Genomic DNA, 27,956 nt, shown 5'->3' with positions numbered 1-27,956 from the left:
AAAAAAAAAAAAAAAAAAAAGAACATTTGGAAAATAATCATGTACTACTGATAGTTTTTAAATTTTATTTGAAGAAAGCTCTTGCTAATAACTCTGCAGCATATTTTGGGGCAGGGCTTATACCTTGTCTCTGCTGTCAGACACAGCCTGACCCGTTTCAACTTATAAACGAAGACATTAGCTTAGATGATGTCTGTTGGGGACTTTAGATGAGTTAGAACCCTGGGAGTGCCAGAATGTTTTAATAAAGCCACTTTCCCTTTTTCTAATCACCATAAATGTATACTTCACCTTTCTGTTGGTATGCAGATGATGTACAAGTTCATTTTACTTTTCTATCAAACTTTCTAGTTATAATCACAGTACTGATTCATTTCAACTGTAGAACACCTGTTAAAAATGTCAATAGACATGAAATTTGCTCTTGGAGCTACATTTAAGTACTTATTAAAAGAAAAAAGCCCTCTACATTCTCTTCCCCACCATACTTACTGACATTAATGAAGCTAAGGGGCTAGGCTGTGAGTACAACCAGGTAGTACACTCCAGACAGAAGAATTCCAGTGGTTTTGAAGCCAGTGTCTGGGCTGTGCTTAGACTCAAGTTCTAATCTATATTCCATATTTCCGTTCTTAGAGGTTTGCCTCAACTGACAAAACAGAAGGGGAAGAAAATAGTTGTCAAGTGCTGGCCTTTTCTCGTGTGTTATTCTATTTGCTTATGAATTCCAAGCTGCTGAGGGATACCCTAGCCCAGTGGGATGTGGCAACATAGCTTTATATATATGTGTTTGCTGAGGTTAGGCAGGGTTTCTGTTGATAGAACATGGGACATGGTGTGAAGAAACAGAGTTTGAGACTCAGAAACAATAATACTTTCTTGTGTGATCTTGGGCAGAAATCTTTTCTTCTCTAAGTTGGAGAGTGCCAATGATACAAATAACTGCCTCACTGACATGGCAGAGTTTTTGTGAGGATAAAGTAAGTAATATATGTAAAAATAAGAATTCAATATGTTCTAATAATGTTATAAATCAGCAAAATCCTATTAGCTGAGTAAATTATTTTCTATGCGTATTTGGGAGTGCATAGAATCTGAAAGGACTATTTATATAATTTGAAATAGTAACTTGATAATGCTACACTGTAATGAAAAAGTTAATGGACTTCTCCTAACAATAGAAATCCAAAGCAAGTCTGGATCTGGCCCATTATAGTTGCAGTTGCAAAACTCCAAGGTACTGTAGGATTGCTAATGAATTCACAGAATGTTTTATATGCTCTAGGATTGACAAATATAGAACCATGTTAGGAAATCTATCCAACCATAGTTATATAATCACAATAAAAAAGATAACTTTCAACTTTTAAAGTCTAAGAAAGGATTCAAAATAGAAGACTTTAAGACTGCTGGAATAGTTCAAGCAATTCCAAAATTTCTACTAATTAGTACACTGGTTTGTCTGATGAATTATAAATAGGCATCACCCTTCTTGTTTCCAATTTGGAAAGGCTAGAACATTTTGGTGGACCATTTAGTTCATAAAGGTATTGGATTGTTTCTACTCTTTATTAGGCATGAAACATAATTGTCTGTATCTTTCTATCTCCTGTACTGGAAATACGCCCATACTCTGTGTCTCAAGCCATTATTAACAGACAGAAGAGTAATTTGATAATATTGGTTTCAAGTTGCTTATAAAGTTTTTCTCAATCTGCTACAAATGGACTCCCTGCTAACCCCTACATTTTCTTCTTTCTAACTCTCAGATATATATCAAAAGAGACTAAATTAACATTTAAAAGTGATTTGGCCTGAACCCAGTTCAATCTGCTAAATAATGAATTATGGCCTTTTAGGTCCAAAGATAAAAGCAACTACATGATACTGATATTTTATGAGGTAGGTTGAAATTTATACTAATTCTAGGTACATGTTATACATACAAAAAATTAATCCTTTAAGATCCTAGTTATTTCTACATAAACTTATGCTATTTATTTAAATTAAACTTTTAAAAGGTTCTCAGAAAGTAGAAGAGGTTTTTAAGTCCTACACTGAAGCTATTCCTATAAACACTGAATTAAAGAAATCTCAGAATCTTTTAAGCCTACTAGAATTTATGTTTGAAAATTTAGAATTGCTCTAATCTCCACTCCCCTATTAATAATATCACAATATATCCTTTTAGTCACATATAACCTGTTGAAGTACAATAAGACAAAAAACCTGATTAACCAGCATTCTCAATTATTTTTTCCAAAAAATGTCATGTTTAGGAAAAAAGTGCCAAGCAAACCAATTCGTTTAAAGGATTCTAAAGATTCCAAGTCATGGTCCACAGTCAATATATATCCAGCCCCAACTCTGACAATTATATCTAAGGAACCATCCATTAAGGAAAGATGAGTGGGTAATAGCCCTCAGGCCTGTAATATCCTCGTCCTTCAAAGAAAAAATTAGGTTTAGCATATTGTACTTAGTAATGTAGAATGAAGTATTCACACGTTAGAAAGACTTGCTACTAAGAGAAGGTGTTTTGTTCCCTTTAGTGAGTCTTGAGGTGATGAAAAGTTTCAGCTAATTAGAATAGCCAAATGCCTTTGAGTGTTCTCATTAATCAAAATTGTATGGTATTTCTTCTGCTAGACTTAAAACACAGAGACTTGTTTTAATTTCTTATACTTAACGGCTGATTTTCTCAAAGTGTTGCCACCAAGGTCACAGAAGGAAGTTATTTCAAAGGCTTACCTTTCCTTAGGCCATCACAGTTACTTTAGTTCTAAATTATACGTCTACCAGTAATTTATTCAATGGTATAAAAATATGGACTCATTTTTTGGTTTTGTTTCCATTTATAATAAACTTCTTTAAAGATCTCATTGCAAATTATTTTAAGAGATTTTAAGTTTCAGTAAAACTTAACCTGATCTGTTGTAGGGCTTTTATATTTAACTCATCAAGATTTAAAATTGCAGACATGTTTTTTCTTTTTCTCTCAAGAACTTAAAACAATTTGCTCAGTAGGCTTAGAGTTTGAGCTTTTCTTTGAAAAGTGAAAATAAAGATGTTTGCATTTTTCCTTATTAAAAGTTGCTTATTTTCTTAGAGAATATTTACTTGGAAATAGAAATGTATTTCTTGCATTTGGATATTTTAATATCATAGTGTTTTTTGCTACAAGAATAAAACAAAAACTATGTCACAGTAAGCGAAGAAAGTGACTGACAGTTTTTGCAAGAACTTAACTTGGATTCATATATTACAGAATTCATTGTCTAGCTAGGTCTCTTTTAATTAGTACCGTAAAATTTTATTTATTTGTTTTTTTCAGCTTAGAGTCTGTGAATGTCGATGATTTTATTTTTAAGTTACATCATATCATGTTAACATTTTTATCTCTTTCTCCTTTTCTAAAATGAGCAATGAAATTATACACTTTAGAACTCTAGGATCTTTTATAAATATGATTTCTCTGTATATGATATTTGTGACTGCACAGGCAAGAGCAAGGACTGATAAAAACACACCAACTGGATCTTTTCTTTGATTAACAGAGATTGGTGTTTTAGATAGCAAACATCTCCTTAGGTGCAAACATGGCTGTTAGAATGTCACTCTTATTACAGGGTGCCAAAGTTCCACAGACGATAGTCCAAACTGTAAGAGTTGCTTGGCATCATGGAATGGTCTTGAGGAAAGGGACTCTTGGAGCCCTTTTCTTTACTTTGATGTGCAAGCTCTTCTTCCATCACTTCCTCCCCCACAGTACTACACCAGCTAGCTCTACTACCCTACTCACCATTACACATTAAGTCTGTAGAGGTCCAAGTTACTGTGTTCTCTCTCTGCAGAGGCTGTTTCCTTCACTTGGAATTCCCTTCTTGTCATCTTTACCTGGTGAATTACACATATTCTTCCAGATTCAGCTCAATCACCACTTTTTTTTTTTTTAAATTGAAGTCTATACTGTGATTTTCTTAAAGTTGGATATTGGTTCTCATTCTATTTTGTGTTGTCACAAAGTCATGTGGGCACAAAGGTGTTAAATGAAGTCTTGCTGGATGGATGAATGAAGGCATGAATGGACTGATAGGTGATATATCTGCCTAAGACTCTTTGAGGTTTCTTCCAAAGTCAGGTTACAGAAGGATAAAACCATCTCCTTCCCAAACCTCTCCACTAACATCCGAGGCAAAGACTAGGGATGGTGATGGCTCCTGGTTAGGAATTTAATGGAGTTCTCCTCAGTGATAATTTCAAAACTTTTGATCTCTGTAGCCAAAAGAAAGGTTGTTATGAGTTTATGGCTCAGCCATGGGACATTTTTAAATTTTCTGCAAAGCCTTTGTAGGGATACTGAAAATCATATTTACTTTAAATTAAAATATAGTAGCAGTTTGGACAGGGAGAAAGGAAAGACAGAAGATTGGCTAAAAAATATCCTCTACATTATCTAATTAAATAAAATAATTTAATGTAAATACCTTCTATAAGATGCAGCCTTTTTGCTTGTGATTGAGAATGGAGCCAAGTTTTGCACTCACATTGACAAAGTGTGGAAGAAGACAAGGAAGTGATTTCTTTGTATGCTTTGCTCAGTGTTATACATGTAAAGCCAAAAAAACCACCTGACACAGAGTAGGTACTCAAATATTTGTTGAATGATTTTTTAAAAATCCACAAAAAAACTTTGATATAGCAGAAGCAGGAACTCATAGTCAGAGAAGTTAGCATCCCCAGAATCCAAAGAAATCTTGTGAGGCAGTGCTGGGATGGGAGGTTTTGAATTTTACAGTGCAGTAGTGCCTTGGCTCAATCTTTTCTGGATCTGAAGATTTAGGAAGACCTTGCTGGCATAGAGATTAAATAAAATAAAAGAGAAGAAACTATAACTTTAATCAAAGATGCCTTAAGGAAGAACTAGTACATTCATGTTCAGTGGTATTGAAACCAACACAAATTATCTTAGTGATGAGAGATGTGCAGAAAAGTCACTCAATTTTTGAAGATTATTGGAAAAAGTTGAAAATTGTAGCGATGGATTATGTGAAAATAAAGTGCTTATGTGTTCTGCCTGGAGGAAGGTAGAGAGCAGTTTTTGACTTTCTGAATTAAACAATTTCCTGAACAATCTGAGAATAAAGGAGGCACATGGAGGGTGTTTATAAAGGTCACCCCTGGAGAAGATGGCTGTGTATCAGATGCATTCTCTACTTTGAAGCCTCCAGGAATAGAGCACTTCTTTATTTGGTGTGTGACAGTGAATATAACAATTTCTGCTTCTAAAGAAACTACTCAGAACTGTAAACTTATTTGAAGAGTGTGATGGTCCAAAGAAGAGATGGGCATCAGAACATCCAGTTAATAAAAATAACTACCAAAATGGTATTCAGCATGTTATAAAGTTTCCAGTTGAATCTCACAAACACCTCTTTGAAGTGGATACCATTATATCCTCATTTCACAAAAGAGATACTTGAAGCTCAGAGAGAATAACTTAAATCAAAGCCAGTAGCCTAGTAACAGCAGCACTAGTAGTAATGGTAGTAGTAGTAATAATCACTTATCAAGCATCTAAAATATACCAGATGTTGTGCTATATGCTTCATGTATATTTTGATAGTACAGTCATGCATTGCTTTATGACAGGGATACAGTTTGAGAAAAGTACTATTAAACAATTTCATCGTTGTGTGGACACTATAGAGTGTACTTACCAAAACCCACATGATATAGCCTCATATACATCTAAGCTGTATGTATAACCTATTGCTCTTAGACTCCAAACTTGTACAGCATGTTACTGTACCGAATACTGTATGCAATTATAACACAATGGTAAGCATTTGTGTATCCAAACATATCTAACCATAGAAAATGTACAGTAAAAATATAATATAAAAATAAACAATGGTACACCAATATCGGGTACTTACCATGAATGAAACTTGCAGGACTGGAAACTGCTCGGGTGAGCCAATGAGTTTGAAGGCCTGAGACATTACTGTATACTACTGTAGACTTTATAAACACTGTATCCTTAGGCTACACTAAATTACTTTCCTCAATAACTAAATTAAGCTTAGCTTACTGTAACTGTTGTACTTTATAAGTTTTTAAATTAACACGCCCCCCCCTTTTTTTTGAGACAGTGTCTCACTCTGTCACCGAGGCTGGAGTGCAGTAGCATGATCTTGGCTCACTGCAACCTCTGCCTCCTAAGTTCAAGTGATTCTCCTGCCTCAGCCTCCTGAGTAGCTGGGATTACAGGTGCACGCCACCGCTCCCAGCGAATTTTTGTATTTTTAGTAGAGATGGGGTTTCACCATGTTGGCCAGGCTGGTCTCGAACTTCTGACCTCAGGTGATCCACCCGCCTCGGCCTCCCAAAGTGCTGGGATTACAGGAGTGAACCACCACACCTGGCCTAAAAAATCTTTTGTGATCCTTTTGTAATAACACTTAGCTTAAAATACAAACACATTGTACGACTGTAAAAAAATATATTTCTGTGTATCCTTATTCTATAAGTTTTTTTTTTCTATTTTTAGATTTCTTTCTCTTTTCTTCTTTTAAAAAATCTTGTTAAAAACTAAGGCACAAACACGCTCATTAGCCTAGGCCTACACAGCGTCAGGATCTTCAGTGTCACTCTCTTCCACCTCCACATCTTGTCCACTGCAAAGTCTTCTGGGGGCAATAACATGCATGGATCTGTCATCTTCTATGATAAAAATGTCTTCTTCAGGAATCCTTCCTGGAAGACCTGCCTGAGGCTGTTTTACAGCTAACTTTTTTTTTTTTTTTTTTTTTTAATAAGCGGAAGGAGTATACTCTAAAATAATGATAAAATGTATAGTTAAGTCAATGTATAAACCAGCAACATAGTTGTTTATTGTCATGATCAAGTATTATATACTGGACATAATTGTACATGCTAGGCTTGTACAGCTGGCAGCACAGACAAGTGAGTAATGCATTGAGCTATGACGTTAGCACTGCTATGATGTCATTGGTGATAGGAATTTTTCATTTCCATTAAAATCTCATGGGACCACTGTCATATATGTGGTCTGTTGTTGACTGAAACATCTTTCTTTTTTGAGATGCAGTTTCGCTCTTATTGCCCAGGCTGGAGTGCAATGGCGTGATCTCGACTCGCCGCAAACTCCGCCTCCTGGGTTCAAGCGATTCTCCTGCCTCAGCCTCCTGAGTAGCCAGGATTATAGGCATGCACCACCACACTCGGCTAATTTTGTATTTTTAGTAGAGATGGGGTTTCTTCATGTTGGTCAGGCTGGTCTTGAACTCCTGACCTCAGGTGATCCACCTGCCTTGGCCTCCCAAAATGCTGGGATTAAAGGCATGAGCCACCGTGCCCCGCCTTGAAACGTCTTTATGTGGAGCATGACGGTACCTAAATCACAATTCTTTGAGGTATATGCTTTCATTATGACCATTTTAAAGATGCAGAAACTGAGACACAGAGAGGTTAACTGGGAAGAACTAGTAAGCCTCAGAGTGGGACAGAACCCAGGGTCTGGCCTCAGGGTCTGTGCTTTTAACTACTAGGTTTTATTGCCTCTCATTAGAGCTGGATTACAAGTCAAGTTTGTGTATACTTAGGCCCATATTGTCAGCCATGATCCTCTACTAGCGCTAGGTTCTACTTGGCGGTACTTCACAATTTCCACTGTCATCCATTTTTTTCTTGGGCAAAAGCATACGGATTCCAAGTAGCAAAATCTAGATATGTTCATGTTTTTATACAGGTCACACATTTGGTGGGTATGGTAAAATCCAGGATTTGGGAATAGGTACGTCTGACCTTCAAATTTATGTTCTTTCTTCTAGAAGGCACTGTGATAGTTTTATGTTAAAATAAAATTCTTGAAGACAGTGTGGTGCAGTAGCTTTTTAAAGTGTCACTGAAGTGGCTCATTAGTAAAACTCCCTTTCTACCTCTCTCTGGACCAAGGAGGCAAAAAGCCTAAGTTTCAGTCCTAGTACTCCCACTTAGAAGGGCGTGGCAAGGTTGCCTTTCTGAGCTTCTCTGTTCTCATCTGTTAAAATGAGAATAATGATACCCATTTCACAGTGTTGTAGCCAAAGAACCCAGTGCAGGAAGTTAATATTGTGGGCATTTGAGAATCAATAATTTCTTCTTTCTTTTTTTCTTCTTTCTCCCTCATCTCTCCTTTATCTTGGGCAAGACAGCAAATACCATGAATTTTCAATGGTATAAGCACTATGCTACAATTGATGTGTATTTGTGGACACTCCTGTGACACATCCACAGACAGTAGAGAATAAAATAAAAGGGTTCTTACAGAATGAAAACATACGAGATGTTTTTCAGAGTCCTCAAGTTCTACTCAATTCTCCAATGTACTATATATCTCAGGCCAGCTTAAGGACAGCTGTGGATTTGGAAGAATATTCCACAGATTCTAAGACTTCGTCAAGTACTGCCTCATTCTATGCTCTAGTGGCTTCATATCTGTACATCCTGGATTGTTTTTGTGTGTGTGTACACCAGTGTACACCAGTAACCAGTAAAATGGAAACGCAAGGTCAGGGAAGTAACAAGACACTGCCAAACTCTTTGTGTGGGAGAGCAAATAGAATCCTTGCAACACTCCAGCAAAGTAGGTTCTAATACTTCCTTTAATAATACTTAAGTTAAAGTGGCAGTGGTGGGATTTGAACCTGGGTTTGCTTAACTTTGAAGCTGGAGATCTTCCCACTACCACAGCAAGCTGCCTCTCTCTAGGTACTTGATAAATACGTATGAGCTAAATAGAAATCATTTTTAGGCTTGTGAAAACCTTTCCCAGACTTACTCGTTGTTAGGGGCTCAGTCTTGCATTTTGGCAAATGATTAGGGGCTCTTTCACAAGCACCGCTGAGTCACACTTGATGGAACTCCGGCTCCATTCTGCTTAGGAATGCAGGGTCAGACTTTAGCAGAATGTTTTTTTTTCCTCTTGAGTAATTTGTCTGCAAATAGGTTAGGCTGCCATTGGGTGAGCAGTCGATGTGCCTTGAGTAGGCGGTCATGATCTGGACATACAAGCAGGCACTTCCACACTCAACTCTATCTTTGAGGCAAGAAGACAAAAAACAAATAGCTGTTTTTTTTTTTTTTTTTTTTTTTTTTTGTTGTTGTTGTTGTTGTTGTTTTTGAGATGGAGTCTCGTGCTGTTGCCTAGGCTGGAGTGCAGTGGCGCAATCTCAGCTCACTGCAACCTCTGCATCCCGGGTTCAAGCAATTCTACTGCCTCAGCCTCCCAAGTAGATGGGATTATAGGTGTGTGCCACCATGCTTAGCTAAGTTTTGTATTTTTAGTAGAGACGGGATTTCACCGTGTTGGCTAAGCTGGTCTCGAACCTCAAGTGACCTCAACTGATGCACCTGCCTCAGACTCCCAAAATGTTGAGATTACAGGCATGAGCCACTGTGCTTGGCCAACTTTTTAAAGATAGTTAAGTGTTAGAAGTGCTTACCTTTCTTAACTCTGTGGAGAGACACCTGGCAAAATGTCCATTAGGAAAACAAGAAGGAGGTGTTCCTTCAGGCTCCCTGCTCTCACATTTATTCTCTGGAGGCAAAACTGAATGGAGTGGAAAGAGGGAGCCTCACAGTTCTGATCTGAGTGGAACCTCCATTTTGTCTGTCTGTCATCTCTCTTCCCAACCAGAACCAGTGTGCTCCCCTCCAGGTGGTTTCTCCTTTCTTCATCCTGTTCTTTTTAGAGGGAAATTTACTCAAGTTTCTTTCTCTCCCTTCTCAATCTCTTCTTGATTGAGTTGGGTTGGGCCTTTTATAAAATTAAATCTGTGTGTAAGCATCCATCCCTCAGCTTTAAGTGAGGATCTGAAACATCCATTTTTGTGATGCAGAGTTTAAATCAGACACATTTGAAAAAAATATATTATGTTTCTAAGTGGGAAAAGGGATAGGCATTAACAGATAACCTTTCATATAACAGGTTAACAGGTGTACATTATGTGTTTGATCTTACAAAATAAAGGTATTATCCTGTTCTATTTTAGAAAAGGAGATCTGTTCAGAGAGGTTAAACTATATTCCCAAGATCACTGGGAGAATACATATCTACTCTCAAGACATGCCTTAATAAACTTTTCATGTCTTTACAAACTTAAGCTCCATAAGTACAGGAGCCACATTAATTTTGTTCAATATGGAATCCCCATCATCTAAAAGAGTCCTTGGCACTTAATAAATGCTCAGAAAGTATTTTTGAATGAATTTATTTGTACCTTGCTACATAATGAATATAAATTAACTTTAAAATTAATAAAATAGAAAAAGAAAACACAATGTATACACAGTATAATACATACACAGTATTTTTTACACAGTATAAAGTTTTTTTACAAAGGAGAAAACAATGATACCCCATTTTCCTACGCCTCTTACTAGTAACCAAGGACACTGAACCCTAATCAATTACACAAGTTTTTGGTTTTCTTAAGATAGAAAGCAAACCAATTGCTCAAGACACATACAGCTCTTCCAGAAATAAATCCCCTAGGAAACTGTACCCTAAAAGGTGGTACTTGGTAACATAATGAAGTCCTAAAAATATCTTTAAGGGAGGTATGGTAATAAATGGGAATTTTAGGACTCTAACGTGATGCTCTTGGGTAATGTGGAAAACACAGTAAGCCAAAAGCATCACATCAGCCAAAAGTATCTCTTTTCACATTAGCCAATAGCACATCACACTAGAGCACAATACAACAAACATCATCATGTAAATCAAACAGGTGCTTAAGGAACTCGCAGAATGAAGGCTTTTCCTTAAAGAATCAGTCTGCGCAAATAGTTTCTATCTTTCTGATGTTGGTAACTCACATTTGAACTAAATCACAAATGTATTCTGTTCAATTATTTGCTTAGAGTTCATCTGAAGTTTTTCAAGTCTAACCTCTTGATCTTTACAACTATTCTTCCAGTACTTTGTAACCTATCAAGTGTCATCCAAGAGCTACGAAAGTGAAGAGAGACATATGTTATCTAAGAATCTGAGAGAGATGACTCAGTCAGCATCCTCTCCCTTGGTGTACAATGGTGGGGACAGCTACCAGCTACTGTGTCATCTGGAGCATGACAATGAGAACACAGACACTGGATCGTCCTGATATAGCCTGCAGTCCATCTGGGCCTCTAGACATTCATTTGCATTTGCATTCATGTGCATCCCCTACTACTCCAACTCCTACACCTTTTGGCAGGAAATATCCACACAGCTGGATTGGATTCATAAGATGTTTTTATTTTTTGCCTCATTAAACTCTAGTTTCTCTCAAGCAAAGTGTGTTTTCTTTATATTCCAGCCCAGAAATCATTTAACAGGAAGAAGACATCTCAGAGATGTGCTTCGAGAAAAGGCTTAGCAATGGGGCGCAAAAACATATTGCATTCACATAATTATCTCTCCTCTCCTCACCCCCCACACCCCCAACACATAATGTGTATTCTATAAAAAGTTCTCTCTGGAGCTCACTAGACGGACTTGTAACTGCTGGGATTATGATTTGTTGCTTGTAAGATTATGGATCACGGAGCAGTAAATCAGCCAGTCAACAAATATTGCCAAGCACTGTCCCAGGCTGGGGGAATGTGGCAAACAAGACAGACAGATGTAATCCTTGTAGAGTTTAGGATTTGGAAGAGATGAGAGATATTACTCAAATAATTTCAAGGATGGTAAATGCCATTAAGGAGAAAGTACAAGATGCTATGGGAAGAGACAACAGCGGGATGTAAGATAAACACCTCTTCCTTTATTTAAATGTGCCAGGAAGATAGCTTTCTCCTGATTGTCCAGTGCTGCTTTTAGAATTTGAGTGCTTCCTCTTTTTTTTTTTTTTTTTTTTTTTTTTTTAGAAGGAGTCTCGCTCTGTTGCCAAGGCTGGAGTGCAGTGGTGCGGTCTCGGCTCACTGCAAACCTCTGCCTCCCGGGTTCAAGCCATTCTCCCACCTCAGCCTCCCCAGTAGCTGGGATTACAGGCACATGCCACCATGCCTGGCTAATTGTTTATATTTTTAGTAGAGACGGGGTCTCACCGTGTTGACCAGGCTGGTCTCGAACTCCTGGTCTCAAGTGATCTGCCCACCTTGGCCCCCCAAAGTGTTGGGATTACAGCTGTGAACCACCACGCCTGGCCCTTTTCTTAATTCTCATATCATATGTCTGTTTGAAGGACAAAATATGCACTGAAATTATTATAAGCTGTGATCAGAATGTTATTCAACTAATTTAAAAATCTTCATAATTCATGTAGAACGATCAGCCTTGCCCTTAATGAAAAAGAATTCCATATTCATTTCATAGAAAATGAATTATTTAATTGGGAATTTTAATATTTTGAATATTTGCTTTAAATCTCTGTGAGTTAGTCTGTTCAAAGATCTCTAGTGAATTATTGATTATTCCAATAAAGGGAGAATTGGCATAAATATTTATCCAGTGAGATTGGGTTCAAGTTCCTCCAAAGAACACTGGGGAAACTAGCACTGGTAGAAGTGTAGCAGAGTGCAGGATTTCTCAAAGTGCAACTCCTGCATCAGCAGCCTCAGCATCAGTATCACAGGGGAACTGGTTAGAAATGCACATTCTTGTAGCCCACTCTCAAACCATTAAATTAGAAACTCGGGGTGAAACTATCAAGCTGTGTTTCAATAACCCCTTCAAGTGATTCTATACATGCTAACGTTTGAAAATCACTGGCATAAGGCTTAAGATCATGAGTCTGAAATCACACAGATCAAAACTGAACTCCTAGCTCTCCCACTTAGTAGTAGTATGACTATAGATAATTTCTTTATGTCTCTATTTTCTCATCTGTAATATGAGCACAGTAATAACTGTCTAACTTCTAAGTCTGATGTAAGAACTACATGAAGCAATGCTTATAAAGTAAGCATAGTAAGTGTTTAAAAAGTATTAGCGGTTATTTTAAATGAAGTTTTAGCCAATTTTCATCTATGCAACTGGACTAACGGGAGTTACTGACCTTGTTTACTTGCAGGAAAAAACGGAACTAAATTTATTTCTAAGGTGAAATCATGTTTATGTCGGCAGTGAATATCAAAACCTACTCAGGCATCAGAGTGAGCAATGTACTTCGAAGACTTAGAAAAACCTCAAAACTAAGATATATAATCAAGAGATATCCTTCAGCTGCCACACTGGGTTAAAAAGCCGCTCTCAGACTAGGTTTTCAGGCTTCACTATCGGGGATAGGTTTGACCTAGACCACATCTGTGACCTTTGCCTGGGACTCGAGATGAGATTTTGTTGCTTTGCCAACTCAGCTGATACCTGTCTCCTTAGAGCTCTTTATCTGAACCTTTCCTAAGACACCGATCATCTCTGCCATGTACTGTGTTATTTATGGCCATGCCATTACTCCCCAGCTAGATGCCACCTTCTTGGGACGGGGCCCAAAGCCGAGTCATCTTCATGTCTCCCTCGCTCCTATCATCAACGTCTAGTCCCTGAGAGAGGATTGATGTTTTTGGAATGAATAAACGAGTGAAAGCATGTTTTTAAACCTAAACGCAAAGCTGAAATAATTTACTTCATACTCTTACCACGGTAAACACTCACTGTAAGAAGAGAGACAAACTGTCTTTTCTAAAAGTGAAATCTGATCCTTATTACCTAGAAAGGCAATGGATGCAAGTGGATTTCACCTTCTAAACTGGCAAATTGCATGTACTATTCTTATTAAGCCCTGAGCCATTTCAGGCCAGGACCATGGAAATATACTTACCTGCATTTCTATGATCCTAATAATCTCTTAGGACCATGGAAATACACTCACCTGCGAAAAGGATGGCATTTCCTTGCCTCCCTATATCTTAAAAGTATCAAGAGAGTCAACAGAAATTAAATTAATTTTTATATTTTAGGGTACAGAGCAGCATGTTCACCTAAGAGATAATTTTTTTGAGTAAATGAATTCTAAAAAAGTACTGCAAAGCACTTAACTTGGCAAAGTAAGAAGAAAACAATCAAGCAAATATAATAAGATTATTTATTTATCACTTTCATATTAGATTCTAGACATTTCAACTCTCTTTCTTACCCACGTTGGAAGGCTGAGTGCAGAATCTGAGAGGTAAGAATTAGAAAGTCCAAAGGAGGAAAGAGTTTACATCAGAAGCTCATCTTCCCTTTCCCAGGGAGGCTGCTCAGAGGCCAGTGGAAGTGCCTTGCTTAAAAAGTTTCTATTGGCAGCACAGTGTGTTTTCAATAATAATTCTGGTCATTCTTTAAACTCTGCCTAATGTTATTTTTCTTAATTTAATTTTTTTGAATAGGTGTTACATTGATATCGTTCAAAAATTTAAAAAAGGCATCTAGTAGAAAATCCTCCTCACACCCGTATTCCCCATCTACCTAGCTCACCCATCCATCATGCCCTGTCCGTAAATAAACACTGTGGTTAGTTTTTTTATGTGTCCTTCCAGAGTTTCTTTATGTTCATGCAAGTGAACACAGATTGTATACATATTTTTATTTTCCTACCCTTCTAATGACAAGAGGTAACATACTGTACCAATTATTGTATACTTTGCCTTTATTACTGGATACATCTTAAAGATTTTCCAATATCAGTGCATAAAAAATTTATTTTCATTGTATCTGCATAATAATATTTGGTTATAAGAATATATTTACTTTATTGATGACAATTTAGATTACTTCCTATTTTGACACTAGAATCATTGCTGTAATAAATAGTTTTGTAAATAGTGCTACATATTAACAAGGAACAGTTTTAACTCGCTATCTGTAAATTTAGGAAAATTAACTTGATATTAGGCAAAACAAACAAAAATGATACCAATATTCTTAAAAAGTATTAATATTTCAATATTTGATTTAATTATCCTGTCTAATACTCTGCCCAAATCTTCTTATTCACATGCTTAATATATCACAACATATAAGCACAGGTAAAATTATTAGAGAAAATGTCAGCATCACAAAGTTTCTGATAGACCATATTGAAAATTGTTTTCTCTCTGTGGTCTACACTGTGTGCTATTTACTCCACACATGACTTTACTCTTGATTTAAAACCAATCTCCCCCCTCCAAATGTTTCTCCTGAGTCTTCCAATATTTCTGTTTTTGGCACTAATATTCACTCAATTGCTCAAGTCAAAAAGCCTCGCAAGTATCCCAAGTTCTCTTTTTTCCTCACCTGCAATATCCAATCCATCAGCAGAGTCAACAAATCTTGAATGTGACCACTTCTCGCTACCACCACTGCTGCTACCCTACTCTCATCTCTCACCTGGACTCCTCTTGCTGCTGGCCTGTTTCCATCTGACCCCACAGTGCTCTCCTTAACAACCAGAGGAAAAGCCAAATCAGATTACATCAGTGCCCTCGGACCAGCCAGCCAAGATTGGATCCTACTTCCTCATTCATCCTGGAGTCAGAACCCCCTCCTGCCCAGCCACACTTGCTGTTCTTGGAACTTACTAAGGCTTGTTCCCACCTCAAAGCTTTGCAGTTGCCGTCCCTTCTGCCTTCCACCAGAACTCCTCGACCACTTTTCATATTCGGGTCTCAATTCAAGCATCACCTCCTCAGATGGGCTTGCTGATTACATCATCCAAAATAGTCCCTCCTTCGCTTTATCTTGTGCTAATTCTGTTCAAAGTCCCTCTATCCCTTTATCTTGTGCTAATTCTGTGCAAAGGACTTATCACCAACTATGGGTCTTTTTCTGTGTTTGCTGTTGTCTCTCCCACTAGAATGAGGCTGTTCAGGAAACCCTGGGCTTTCTACACAACTGCCACATTCACAACATTTAGAGTAATGCCTGCCACATGGTAGGTGTTCAACAAATATCTGTGAAATGAATGAGTAGATACAAAATAAAATATTGTTTAATTGTGTAAACTTTCTGGATAATTTTGGAAATGGGTTCAACTCATAGAAATGGCCACCATCCAAAACAGTTTTTATAATTTCTGGGTAATGCCCCATTTTAGTGTGTTTAGGAAAAAAGTAATGCTGTGGACTTACGCAGATCTGGGTCTTAGTTTTGAATATATATATCCTTGGAAATTTTAAGCAAATTGCTTAAACTCTCTGTAGGTTAGTTTTCTCAGTTACAAAATGAAAGTTTGAATTTTGTGAGCTCAAATTATATTTTAATTATCTATTAATTAAACAAGTATTTATTGAGCATGTAGTATGTCCTAGGCATTTGGGATCATTGGTGAGCAAGACTGATACCATCACTGTAAGCCCACAGCTTAGTGAAGGAGTCAGGTTCCTCCAAATGGTGAAACGTGTGATAAAGAGAAGCACATGGTACAGTGGAGCACAGACAGGGACCCTGACTAGGGTCTAGCCTGTCAGGGTAAAGACAGAGGCTTGTGGCTTGAGATCTGAAAGATGGTTCTGATTAACTAGGCAAAGAGGGGTTGGGAGTCCTGCCAGTGTAAGGGGAGTGGCATGTTCTAAGAAGGGAAACAGGCTAGTGTGGCTGCCTGCAGAGAGGGATAGGGAGAGGTAGGCAGCGGCTAGCCTGTGTCACTCAAAGAGTGGTATATGGACCGTGAACTGTTTGCTACCCTGTTGGGGATGAGGCGAGTATAAAAATTGGAAGTCTACATTGTAGAAATTTTTATAGCCATTTCACAAAGTAATTTTATGTTTGTTAAACTGACAATAAAATTGGGCTTGCATTTTGTGTGACTTTTTTTATTTCGTTTATTTGAAAAATTAATTGTTATTGTTTTTAGAAAATCATCAATCTGCAAGGAATTGGATATTAAAAAAACAAAACCTGCCCTTCGGCATCGTTTGTGTAGCCTTGTGAGCTAAGTTAAAGATTTTGGTTTTCATATGGTGAGAAATAGTGTAAACTGTAGCAAATGCTCATGTCACTAGCACACTAGTTTGCAGTTTAAATGGGGGAAGTTTTAGCCAATAATTTTCTTTTTTATTGTAATAGTTTATTTAACCCAACATATCAAAAAATTATCATTTCAACATGTGATCATACAATATTATTAATGAAGTGTATATTTCTGGGACTAAATCTTTGAAAGTCACTCTGTATGTTAAGCTTCCAGCACATCCCAATTCAGGCAATGCATTTGAATGCACAGGTCTTGTTTCCCCACTTTTATTTACGTTAAGGTTGATCAGTGGGTCCAGGGACTATCTGCCTGTTTTTTTCATATAATTGTTTAGCATTTGCTAACAATTCTCTTTACTTCAGTAATAGTTGAGTAAAACCAGTTTGTTTGCACTTATAGGAAGCCAGATTGTGAGCCTTTGGGTGGGCTTTATGCTCCTGCATCACCAGAGCCTACTTTATTACAGATAGAAGCTCAATAATATTTGCTGGATTAAATTACAACCATAATTCAGAATAGCCATTCTCAACATTTTCAGCCTGTGACCCAACTGGGAACACCTGTACCCACCCCTTTGGAGGAGGTTCCAGGAGACAAAGAGCTATTCACAAATGGCTGAGGGTGGGGACCGAGACAGTGCTAGGGCCTCTTGGGAACACACACCCTTCCTTCCCAGCTCAAGCTTCGAACAATGTGTAGAGGGGCCTTTAAAAACCATTTACAACAAGCGATCGGTAGTGAGGGGACAGCATTTAAACAGTTGTGTATCTGAGTTACAATGTCAACTCTCCAATTGATTCTGGATTGAATTTTAAGCATTTTCTGTCATTTCCTGCAAGCAACCATCAGTTACCACTGGCAGCACAGTTCTGTGTTAGATCTAAAACTCAGTGGTTCTCATAAAAACCCAGCAGTCCCTTTTGATATGACAGAGAAAAATTGAGGGCGAAGACCTAGAGTTGGCTTATACTCATTCCGTTTTATCACATAAAGAACAAAACTACTGGAGCACAAGCCCCAGTTTTTGTGGAAGGCAATTAAATCCTAACTCTCTCCAGCAAAATCATCAAGATCCAGGCTTGAAGCCCCTCCATGCCATTACCTTTCTATACATTCTCCTTAGTCTGATGACTGAAATTTGTAAACAGCTGTCCCTGTCATTAGTGTGAGTTACTGAGAGTCCAGCTGCAATTCTATCCTTCTTTTCTAACTGTTAAGTTATATCCAAAAAGGGAAACATGTCAGGCCAGTAGGGCTCACATGATAATGACTTATCCCATCAAGTCTCAATAGTCTTCGAATGGGGAAAAGTACTGGCAAGGATTACCCCAAACAAGGGATAATCCTAAGTCACATGTTTAGAAACCCTGATTTTCTTTTTTGTCTAAAGGATTAGCTCTAGCCTCCTCAACAGTTAAAAATCAGGTTGCTTCCCTAGCTGACAGCAGGGGGCAGCAGATCAGAGTCAATTCTGTGCAAGTTGTTTCAAGGATGGAAAATCTGCGATGGAAAAATCCTCAAAGTACTTAAATCTAAATATAGAAAACCTAAAAATTGATTCCTCATTTAAAATTTATTTGACAAAAGAGGAGAGCTAAGTATAAAGAATTTTGCATTTATTTTCAGTTCATATTCTATATTACATTTATTTTACAGTTCATATTGTATTAGGTTGCATCTTGTGAAGTTGCCATTTATTTTTTGGTAAGTCAGAAGGTGTCAAATACTGGTAACTTCATAGGATCAAACCTTATAGTTTGGAGCAGAATTTAGATATAGAACTACTCTTTAAGTATACACAAAGAACAGGCACGTGTTTGCATTCAGCAAACGCCCCTGGTTCAGAGAGATGATGATGAGTCCTTGTGGACGTTAAGACCAGTTCCTGCCTAACACCCCTGCCCCTGCCTCTTCCTGCACCCTAAAACTGAGATCATAGATAACCTTCAATTCCCATGACATCTTTTCCCAAACCAATCACATCTCCAGTGTCAGTCACTCTGTCCCCACCCATGTTTTTAAAATCTGTCCCGGTGACCTGTGTAGACCTATCTCGCTCTTTCTGGTTCTCTGGTTGTTTATTAGACAGGACACAGCCGGGTTTAAAACCACAGGCTTCCACATATTCTCCTTCATTTCACACTCCCAATTTTGAAAACAAGGTTTTTATGTCTGAGTTGCCAAGCCTGAGTAAGTTCTTGGTCTGTTCTGTAAGTATTTTTCAAAGTGTGGTTCCTGGACCAAAAGCATCAATATCACCTAGGAACCTTTTTAAAAACAAATTCTTTGGCCCTACCCAAACCTACTGAATCAGACATTCTAGATGTGGGAGTCTAGCAATATGAGCTTTGGTGATTTTGATGCATGCGGAAGTTTGAGAATAACTGCACTAGGTCATAAAACTGTGTTTCTCTTTTGACTTTTGTTTTCTGTTATCGACTGCTTTGTACACCACATTGTTTTTCTGTAGACAGTGTCTAACTTCCTTTCCAGAGGCTTAACGTTCAGTTTAATCCTAGATTAGTTACTGTACTCCTGTTATATATAGAATAACTTCCAGTTGCAAAATTCTAACATCTTGGGATGCTGATATCACCCAGTCTGGCTTCTGCAATGCTGGTCTCTGCCCACATGCTGGAATCCATGAAACTGGCCATTGGTGTCAGCACACCTGAAGTTTGTGGTGCTCCATAAATATGCTGCTTTGCCTACCCACAGGAGTCTCTTATTGATTGGCACTACCCCTGAGACTTGTCCTGTATTATATCTGGTCTTTCTCTAATTTACTAAGACAAAATAACCAATTGGGCTTTAAATATGCCTCATCCTTTCCTAGTTGTTGAAATCATATTTGAGCAGTTAAAATAATAGGAACTGTTAGGATCTGTCATTCAAAGTGGATAATTTTACTCTAAAAGAGGTCCAAATATTTGGGGCTTTTTTGAAAGACATTTTATGCTTGCTTAAACCTTTCATCATCTTTATCTCTGTAGCAACATGGAGGTAAAGGAAAATGCCATCTCATACAAATGTAAATTTTGAGAAAGAAATGGTATTATTTAAGCACAGTTTTCTTTCAGACAATCCCTGTTTGCTTATTTGTCCATTTCTCCACTAGATACTGAGTTCCCTGAGGAAGGAAATATTTGTCTTGTTCAGCCTTGTATTTCCCGCAGTAGCCTATAAGACAGTAGATACCTAACAAATGTTTAAGAAATGAATAAATTGAAAAAGACACACACACACACACACACACACACACACACACACACACAAACCCACTCACATACAGAAATAAAGGTTACATTTCTCCAACTTGTCTAGATTATTAAATGTTTTTCAAATAAAAAATGGAATCGTTGCATTTGACCAAGATTTAAGCTGAGTGTCTATTGTCGTGTTCAAGACAGCGGGCTAGAGTTGAATTGGTGGCAGGATTGGGACCTCTGTCAATTACGGACCTGGCAAAGCTACTGTCCTGAGAATGAAGATCATCATCACATCTCAGGTGGAAAAGGCCTCAGAGGACATCTATTCAATCCCTTCCATTCTTTTTGGAGGAGGAAACTGAAGACCACAGAGGTGAAGTCCATTTCATAAGGTCACTGAGTTGGTTGGGGGCAGACTTGGAACAGAGAGCCCAGGATTCCTGACTTTTAATCTCTTCACAGTCGGCTTTTGAAATAGCTTTTGGCAATTATTTATAATGATAGAATCACATTGGAAAGTTTGACTTTTTCCCAAATACTTTTTTCAAGATTTTAAATATCTTAGAAAAATGACAAGATGCCTGAAGCCGTATGTTCTGATGTATTTAAATTATTCTTATCTGTTTCATTTAAGAGAAACTTGCTATAATTTTTTTTTCTAAAGAGGTTCAAAGATGCAACGTTTCCAAGCTTATACATGAAAAATTCATTAGATATAGCACAGCCCAATTAACTCCAGTGTTAACCACAGGGTTCCTGAGATGATCAGTTAAGTTCACATGTATCTAAACTCAATTTTCTTTAACTTCATTTATAATGAAAGAAATAGAAATAAAAATGAGACACCATTTTTTGTCTATCAGATTGGCAAAGATTAAAAGTGTGACAGTGTTTTGGAGGGCAGTTTGCTGATGGAACCAAACTTCTAAATGCATATGGCCTTCTATCACTAATTTCACTGCTAGTTATTTCTATTAGTGATAAAATCAGAAATGTGCAAAGATTTCCATGTACAAGGATATGTTTATCCTAATCTTATTTAGAGTCATAAAAACTAGAAGCGGCCAGGCGCGGAGGCTCAAGCCTGTAATCCCAGCACTTTGGGAGGCCGAGACGGGTGGATCACGAGGTCACGAGATCCAGACCATCCTGGCTAACACGGTGAAACCCTGTCTCTACTAAAAAATACAAAAAACTAGCCGGGCGAGGTGGCGGGTGCCTGTAGTCCCAGCTACTCGGGAGGCTGAGGCAGGAGAATGGCGTAAACCCGGGAGGCGGAGCTTGCAGTGAGCTGAGATCCGGCCACTGCACTCCAGCCCGGCGACAGAGCGAGACTCCGTCTCAAAAAAACAAAACAAAACAAAACAAAAAAACAAAAAACTAGAAGCAACATACTTTTCTATAAATAGGTAACATATCATATACATTATGATAACCCAGTAAACAAAACATTACGCAGCTATTTAAAAAGACAAATTATATTTATATTTACGGAGACTGGAAGATCTCCAGGACATAGCAAGCAGGGGAAAAATAGGGTTCAAAACCTCAGGTAGAGTATAGTCCTTTTTATATAAAGCTGTGTGTGTGTGTGCGTGTGTGTGTGTGTGTGATTATAAAGAGACATATGCAAGAATGCCTTTCAAAATATTGACAGCAATTACCTAGGATGAATTTGAGCTGCTTTTTATTTTGCTGTTTACGTTTGCTTGAGTTTCATATATGAGGAGGGATAAGCTTTAAAATTAGACCAGAAAAACCCCAAACAAAACAACCCTACCTCCCCACAAAAGATCTATCTTCATGTTTTAAACAAAATAAAGGTAAATAATGTTTTGGTATTGCCAAATTCTGCTTTATGATATTCTAAGGAATGAGTACCAGGCAAATGCATTTAAGACATTTCAAAAGCATGAGAGAGAGGATTTCAAATATTATTAGACTTGATTCTTAATTTAAAATTGGAAAATAAAAGTTAATTTAAGTTCTACTCATGTTCTTAACTTCTTTAAAGATACCTTTGATGAAGTAATTCATGACCCTAGACTTTAAAAAATAATTATTCAAATTGACAAAAATTGCATATATTTATCTTGTAAAATATGATGTTCTAAAATATGCATGCATTGTGGAATAGCTTCATTAAGCTAGTTAACACATGCATTACCTCATATATTAGCATTTTTGTGGTTAGAACACTTAAAAATCTACTCTCTTAGAGATTTTTGAGAATACAATACATTGTTGTAACTATAGTCCTCATGGTGTACAATAGATCTCTTGATCTCCTGAATAACTGAAATTTTGTATCCTCTGACCAACATATCCCCAACTCCTCCCGGCTCCCACTCCCAGCCTCTGGTAACCACCATCCTGCTCTCTGCTTCTATGAGTTCAACTTTTTTAGATTCCACATATAAGTGAGATCACATGGTATTTGCCTTTCTGCACCTGGCCTATTTCAGTTAACATAATGAATGACCCCTGACTTTGATCCACATATGTCTTGAATTGTTTTTAGCACTGATGGCTGTTCTGGACCATGTGTGTTTGTCCTGCCCATGTACCCAAGCGACTCTTGTTACCAGGAAATCGACAGCCAGTCATGGAAATGATTATGGCCACCTGCTGCGTAAGTGCTATGTGCACATGTGCCTTCTGTGCCAAAACTATCACCCACAGCACCAGCTCATGCTGCTAATGCTGGTATTTTCTGGGGAAGCTTGTCCTAGAGGAAGTGACTGGAGATAATGGAGCAATATACAATTCTCTTTTTTTTGAGAAAACTAATTTCAATACCAGTGAAATTTCTATCGCTAAACAGCAAGCACTTTAACTGAATTTTAAAAATTCTAAAAGAAATTGGAAACTAGTCTGAAAATTGGAACTAGAAACACTGATGAAATACAAGGAACTAGAAACACTGATGAAATACAAATGGAATTTTAACTATTCTGTGTAGTTACATCAAAAGTCTTTCCTCTTCATCCTCCTCCTGTTTCAAGGTTCAGCAAGGAGGCCAGTGTTTTTGGTGACAAGTAAGCGATGGGGAGAGAGGCAGGAGCTCCATTAACATTTGTTGAATGAATGAAGTTTCACTTTAAATTAAAATTTTGCAAGCACCAGGCTCACCTGAAGAGCCTCACCCTCAGAGATTCTGATTCAGGAGACCTTTGCAGAGTCCCCAAATTTGCTTCTAGGTGGTGCTGATCTGCTGGTCTTAGGACCATCTTGAGTAGCACTGCTTTAGATTGCAGTCTGTTCCCTATGTTTGAATTTTGACCCACTCTGACATGCCCGATGGCAGGAGAACACTTCTCTAGCTGGGAAGGTTGTTCCAGGACTCCGAAAGGCCCAATGGTACACAAAGGAAGAAAGGGATATCCTCTCTGACAAGCCAGGCAGATCTGCCGAATTTGGCTTGGCGATTGATGAGCAGAGCAAATGCTCTGGCCAGCTTGCTGTTACGTCCAACCTGCACCAACTCTATCCAGATCAAGCAGGTTGGCATACAATACATGCATATGAATAGCTGCTACTCTGGAGGATATCTTATATGTATTTTCATAGAGTAAAATTTGCATTTACATATAGCACATTTCTGCACAAGTGGATATGGCAAGATCTATGTATATATATGGAAGGAAGATTGGAAAGATTGTGTGTACTGAACCAGGGATTAAGCTAAATGTCTGTTGAGTAAACCAGGCTATTTAGGGAAAAGAAATGGTAGTGAGAACTAGCATTTATGAAGCCTCTGTTATGTACCATGCACTAAGAACCTTCATGCACATTGTTTCAATTAATCCTTAGCACAAGTGACATGATAAGGTGGACACTGTGAACCTTATTTTGTGGATGAGGTCTCTGAGTCTCAGAGGTTAAACAACTTGCCTAGTAAAAAATGAAATTACTGAATGGCAAACCTGGAAGTTGAATTCAGTTACTGTTTTCAAAGTCTATACTCTCTCCACTTTATTTCCATTGATGCAACATGAAGCAAATAAACATTATCTAACCAGAAAATATTAGTATGAATCTAATATCAATTTGTATTCCCTATGCCATTTTTTACTCTCCTCGTTCGGGTTTTTGCTGAACACACAAAAGGGCTCAATACTAATACTCTAATTGTTTGGAAACTATCATCTCAAAAATATTGATTTCCTTATGTGGCAGCATTTGATTGAATTAATGTATTTTAAAAAGCATTTTCTTTCTACTAGCTCCATATCATAAATTAGAGAGTCACTGTGTTTATGTGCCTCCCTGTTATAAATGTTCAGATGTCAATATTAAAGCATTTTGGATAGCAAAGGACCTGATTTTGGCAGAAATAACTTGGCCATGAATAAACCCAGAAGTGAAACCAAGCTTACAAAGGCCTGTATGATCTTTTTATTATACAAGAATTTTAAAAAAAAAGAGTTGCATGCAGTGTAGTGGCAAAGGGGCAGAGGTGCAGACTTACTCAAGTCCTAACTTACAGCATGAAACATGCTACTGTAGTCACAAAAATGAAACTTTTGAATAATTTATAATAACATGGGAAGATGATACTGTGTAATGCTATGTAAAAAAGTTTCAGAATTAAAGTGTCCATGCAGTGTGACTTCAATGAAAGAAAACCATATATACATAGAAAAAAAGATTTGTAGGAGCTACAACAAAATAGTAGAAATGACCGTACTGTGGGATGTGCTCATGGGTCATTTTTGCTTTCTTTTCAAAACCTCTAAGTATTTTCCCTCTGCTTATTTTCTACCATGAGTATATTTCTGTTGTTTATTTTCTACCATGAGCATCTGAGCCAGTGGGGCCTCCACCCCATGTGGGATGTGCTTATGGGTTATTTTCGCTTTCTTGTCAAAACTTGTGAGTATTTTTCTGCTATTTATTTTCTACCATAAGCGTATATCGCTTAATAATGAGAAATACATCTTTTTAAAGTTAACCTAGTAATTCTTCTCCTATCTATAAAAGTTTGCAGGTAGTCACAATTATTTTGGTAGTTGCATGGTTTGAGTGTCCCCACCAAAACTCACGTTGGAACCTTAATTCCCAGGGCAGCAATGTCGCAGGTGGAATTTTTAAGAGGCGGAGCCTGATGGGAGGCATCTGGACCATGGGGCCTCCACCATCATGGGGAGCTTGATGCTATTCTTGTGATAGTGAGTTCTCACACGTGGGACTAGATTAGTTAGTGTGAGAGTGGGTTGCTATAAAGTGAAGTTCATCCTCATTTTGGCTCTTTTTTTTGGCATACCCACTTTCCCTTCTGCTTCTCTGCCAGCTGCATGAGGCCCTCACCAGAAGCTGAGCAGATGCCAGCACCACGTTTCTTGGACTTCCCAGCCACCAGAGTTGTAAGCCAAATAACTCTCTTTTTTCTATAAATTATCCAGTCTCAGGTATCTTGTTATAGCAACACAAAACGAATCAAGACAGTAGCTGTCATGGCAGTACACTGTATGTTGTATATGTGTTTCTGTCTGTGTAGGTAAGAAAGAGATGGGGATAGGGTAGTGAAAGTGGTGGAGTTGAGCCAAATGATTCCTTATTGATGATATTTTTCTCCTGTCATTATTTTCAAGGGTTCTGGAATCAGATTCATATGCTGGCAATGTACTTTATTTTTCAAGATGCAATATACTAATATATGTCAGATGGGATTCATCTATGTACTTGAACATGTGGAAGAGGAAGGAATATAAGAAGTTTCTACATATGTAAGAGAAAACCTATCTCTTGGATTCTTAGAAAATAAAGTGAGTTAATAAACCCAGTAAGATAGTGCCTGGCATTTAGGAAATGTTAGCTATTATTATTTCATCAAAAGGAGCTGCTTTTAATTTTAAACTTAAGCTCTGGGTCTCATGATTTTCTCCTTTTGTTACTTCTGAGTAACTTAATTCTGCTCTGTTAACTTTCCAGATAAACCTTCAATTTTCAAAGGAAACTTAGTTCTGAAAAAATGAGGCTTTTGCTAGAAGGGCTGGACACAATTATGTGTAGGTACCCTAGAGAGAAAGGACAGGGTACCGTGTACCTCTCCAAGAGCCTAGTCACCAAGGAGAAGAATCAAGCAGAGCAGGGATTTATGGGGTTCTTGAGTCACCAGCCTTTCTCTGTTGCGCTTTCTTTAGCATCACCTTGAAGAGCTTAACCCTTACTCCATGGCTATCACCACTATCTTCAGCTCTGAGATTTAGGCTGGGATTTCTGAAAAGAAAAGTAAGCAGAATACACTCGACAGCTTACATGACAGCATGAGTAACCTTTGCTACTCATTTATATTCTAGGTGTATAAAACTATTACTAAACTGAGTGAGGTTGGTGAATTATTTTGTACGAAAATGGAATCAATGGGGTATTAGAGTAGCATAATCAGTTAGCACATTTATTGTGTCATATATATATGTATTGACTGATATATATATGTGTATATATATATATGCGTGTGTATATACACACACACACACATACACAAGGTGCTAAAAGAAATAAGATTAAATGTATATAATTAGAGACTACCCTTAAGGAGCTTCAAGCCATCTTGTGTGATGGACTTTACCATGTTACAAAAGTAAAAAGTTCATATTGTTTTATATTTAGGGAAACGCAGATGAAATCCAAACAAATTGTGGAGTCTAGTTAATAGTAAGTACCAAAGGACCAAGGTTGGTTCATTGGTTGTAACAAATGTACCACAGTAATGTAAGATGTTAACAGTAGGAGAGAATGCATGCAGGGTACATGGGAACTCTGTGTATTATCTTTGTACCTTTCTGTAAATCTAAAACTACTCCAAAAAAAAAAAAAGTTAATGAAAAAAATAGCCTCTGTGAAGCACTGGACATTTTTGCCCGCAAGCACACTTATCATCTTTCAGCTCTGGCCTCCTTTCATGTAACCGTAATAATATAATGACCAATCATCTTAATTTTATTTCTCCAGGAAAGACCAGTGTGTTCCCTAGTTCCAACTGCACAGAACCTAGGCTTTGGGGTTGCCCTTGCAGTGGATATAGGACATATGTAGCCTGATGAGGTAGAAGTCAGGTCAGCTGTTTGGCTTGGGGAAAGCAGAATGTCCTAATTTTTCCTGAGTACCTGGTTGTAAGGATTTGGTAACTCTGGAACCTTAGTTCAAGATTTTGGTATTATTTGTTAGGACTACCCAATATTAACCAGGTTTTGTGCAAGTGGGACAGAAAAGAGGCAGAGAAATGTTTCTCCTGTGTGAAATGATAATGTTATCTCCTCTCTGGGCTTCAGTTTCCTCATCTGGAAACTGGGGATCCACCAGTTCTAGCATTGCTTGGTAGCACCACCTCTACCATCTCCACCTCTACTTCCAGCACTTCCATCAACTCCACCACCTCCTTCATCTCTACCTCCACCACCATCGTCACCACTACCTTCACCATCTCCAACATCACTCTCACCAACACCATATAATTATGGAACTAGAAGGCATACTAAATATTATAAAAATGGATTCTGATGAGGTAAACATCTTAAAGGTAAACTCTGCAGAGGTGAACATACAAAATGGGGCAGACCCTCTCAAATGGAGATTCATAGAGATAAAATTGCTCATGTCATCTAGGCAAGAAATTCTTCTTTTCATCTATTAAAATGTGGGTTGGCTGATAACCCTTTTTCCCACTAGGTTCAATGGAGTTGAGATGCTAATGAAGGCACCCTGTCCATTACTAACTTATATAGAAGAGAAGTTAGAAGGCATTTAATCTGTTAATCTCTTCAAAATTGTGCATCTGCACAAAAGGCCTTGAAATCCGGTTACTCTGGAGACT

General features: G+C 37.8%; 1 protein-coding gene and 1 long non-coding RNA gene across 3 annotated transcripts in view; one reads left to right on the top strand and one right to left on the bottom strand.

Annotated features, from left to right (window-relative positions):
- Positions 1-11,344, top strand: part of LOC108532852 (uncharacterized) — a 23,510-nt gene extending 12,166 nt beyond the window's left edge. Inside the window, exon 3 of the long non-coding RNA XR_001886567.1 lies at positions 10,986-11,344. This is a non-coding gene — a long non-coding RNA (uncharacterized LOC108532852). The remainder of the gene's footprint in view (positions 1-10,985) is intronic.
- The window catches only part of PEX5L (peroxisomal biogenesis factor 5 like), a 186,139-nt gene that overhangs the window by 122,983 nt on the left and 35,200 nt on the right, over positions 1-27,956 (bottom strand). The window lies entirely within an intron of this gene.

Source organism: Rhinopithecus bieti, unplaced genomic scaffold, assembly GCF_001698545.2.
Source record: "Rhinopithecus bieti isolate Rb0 unplaced genomic scaffold, ASM169854v2 scaffold_76, whole genome shotgun sequence".
NCBI classification, from domain to species: Eukaryota; Metazoa; Chordata; class Mammalia; order Primates; family Cercopithecidae; genus Rhinopithecus; species Rhinopithecus bieti.
The sequence above is the reverse complement of the archived record's forward strand: the minus strand, read 5'-3'. Positions and strand labels throughout refer to the sequence as shown.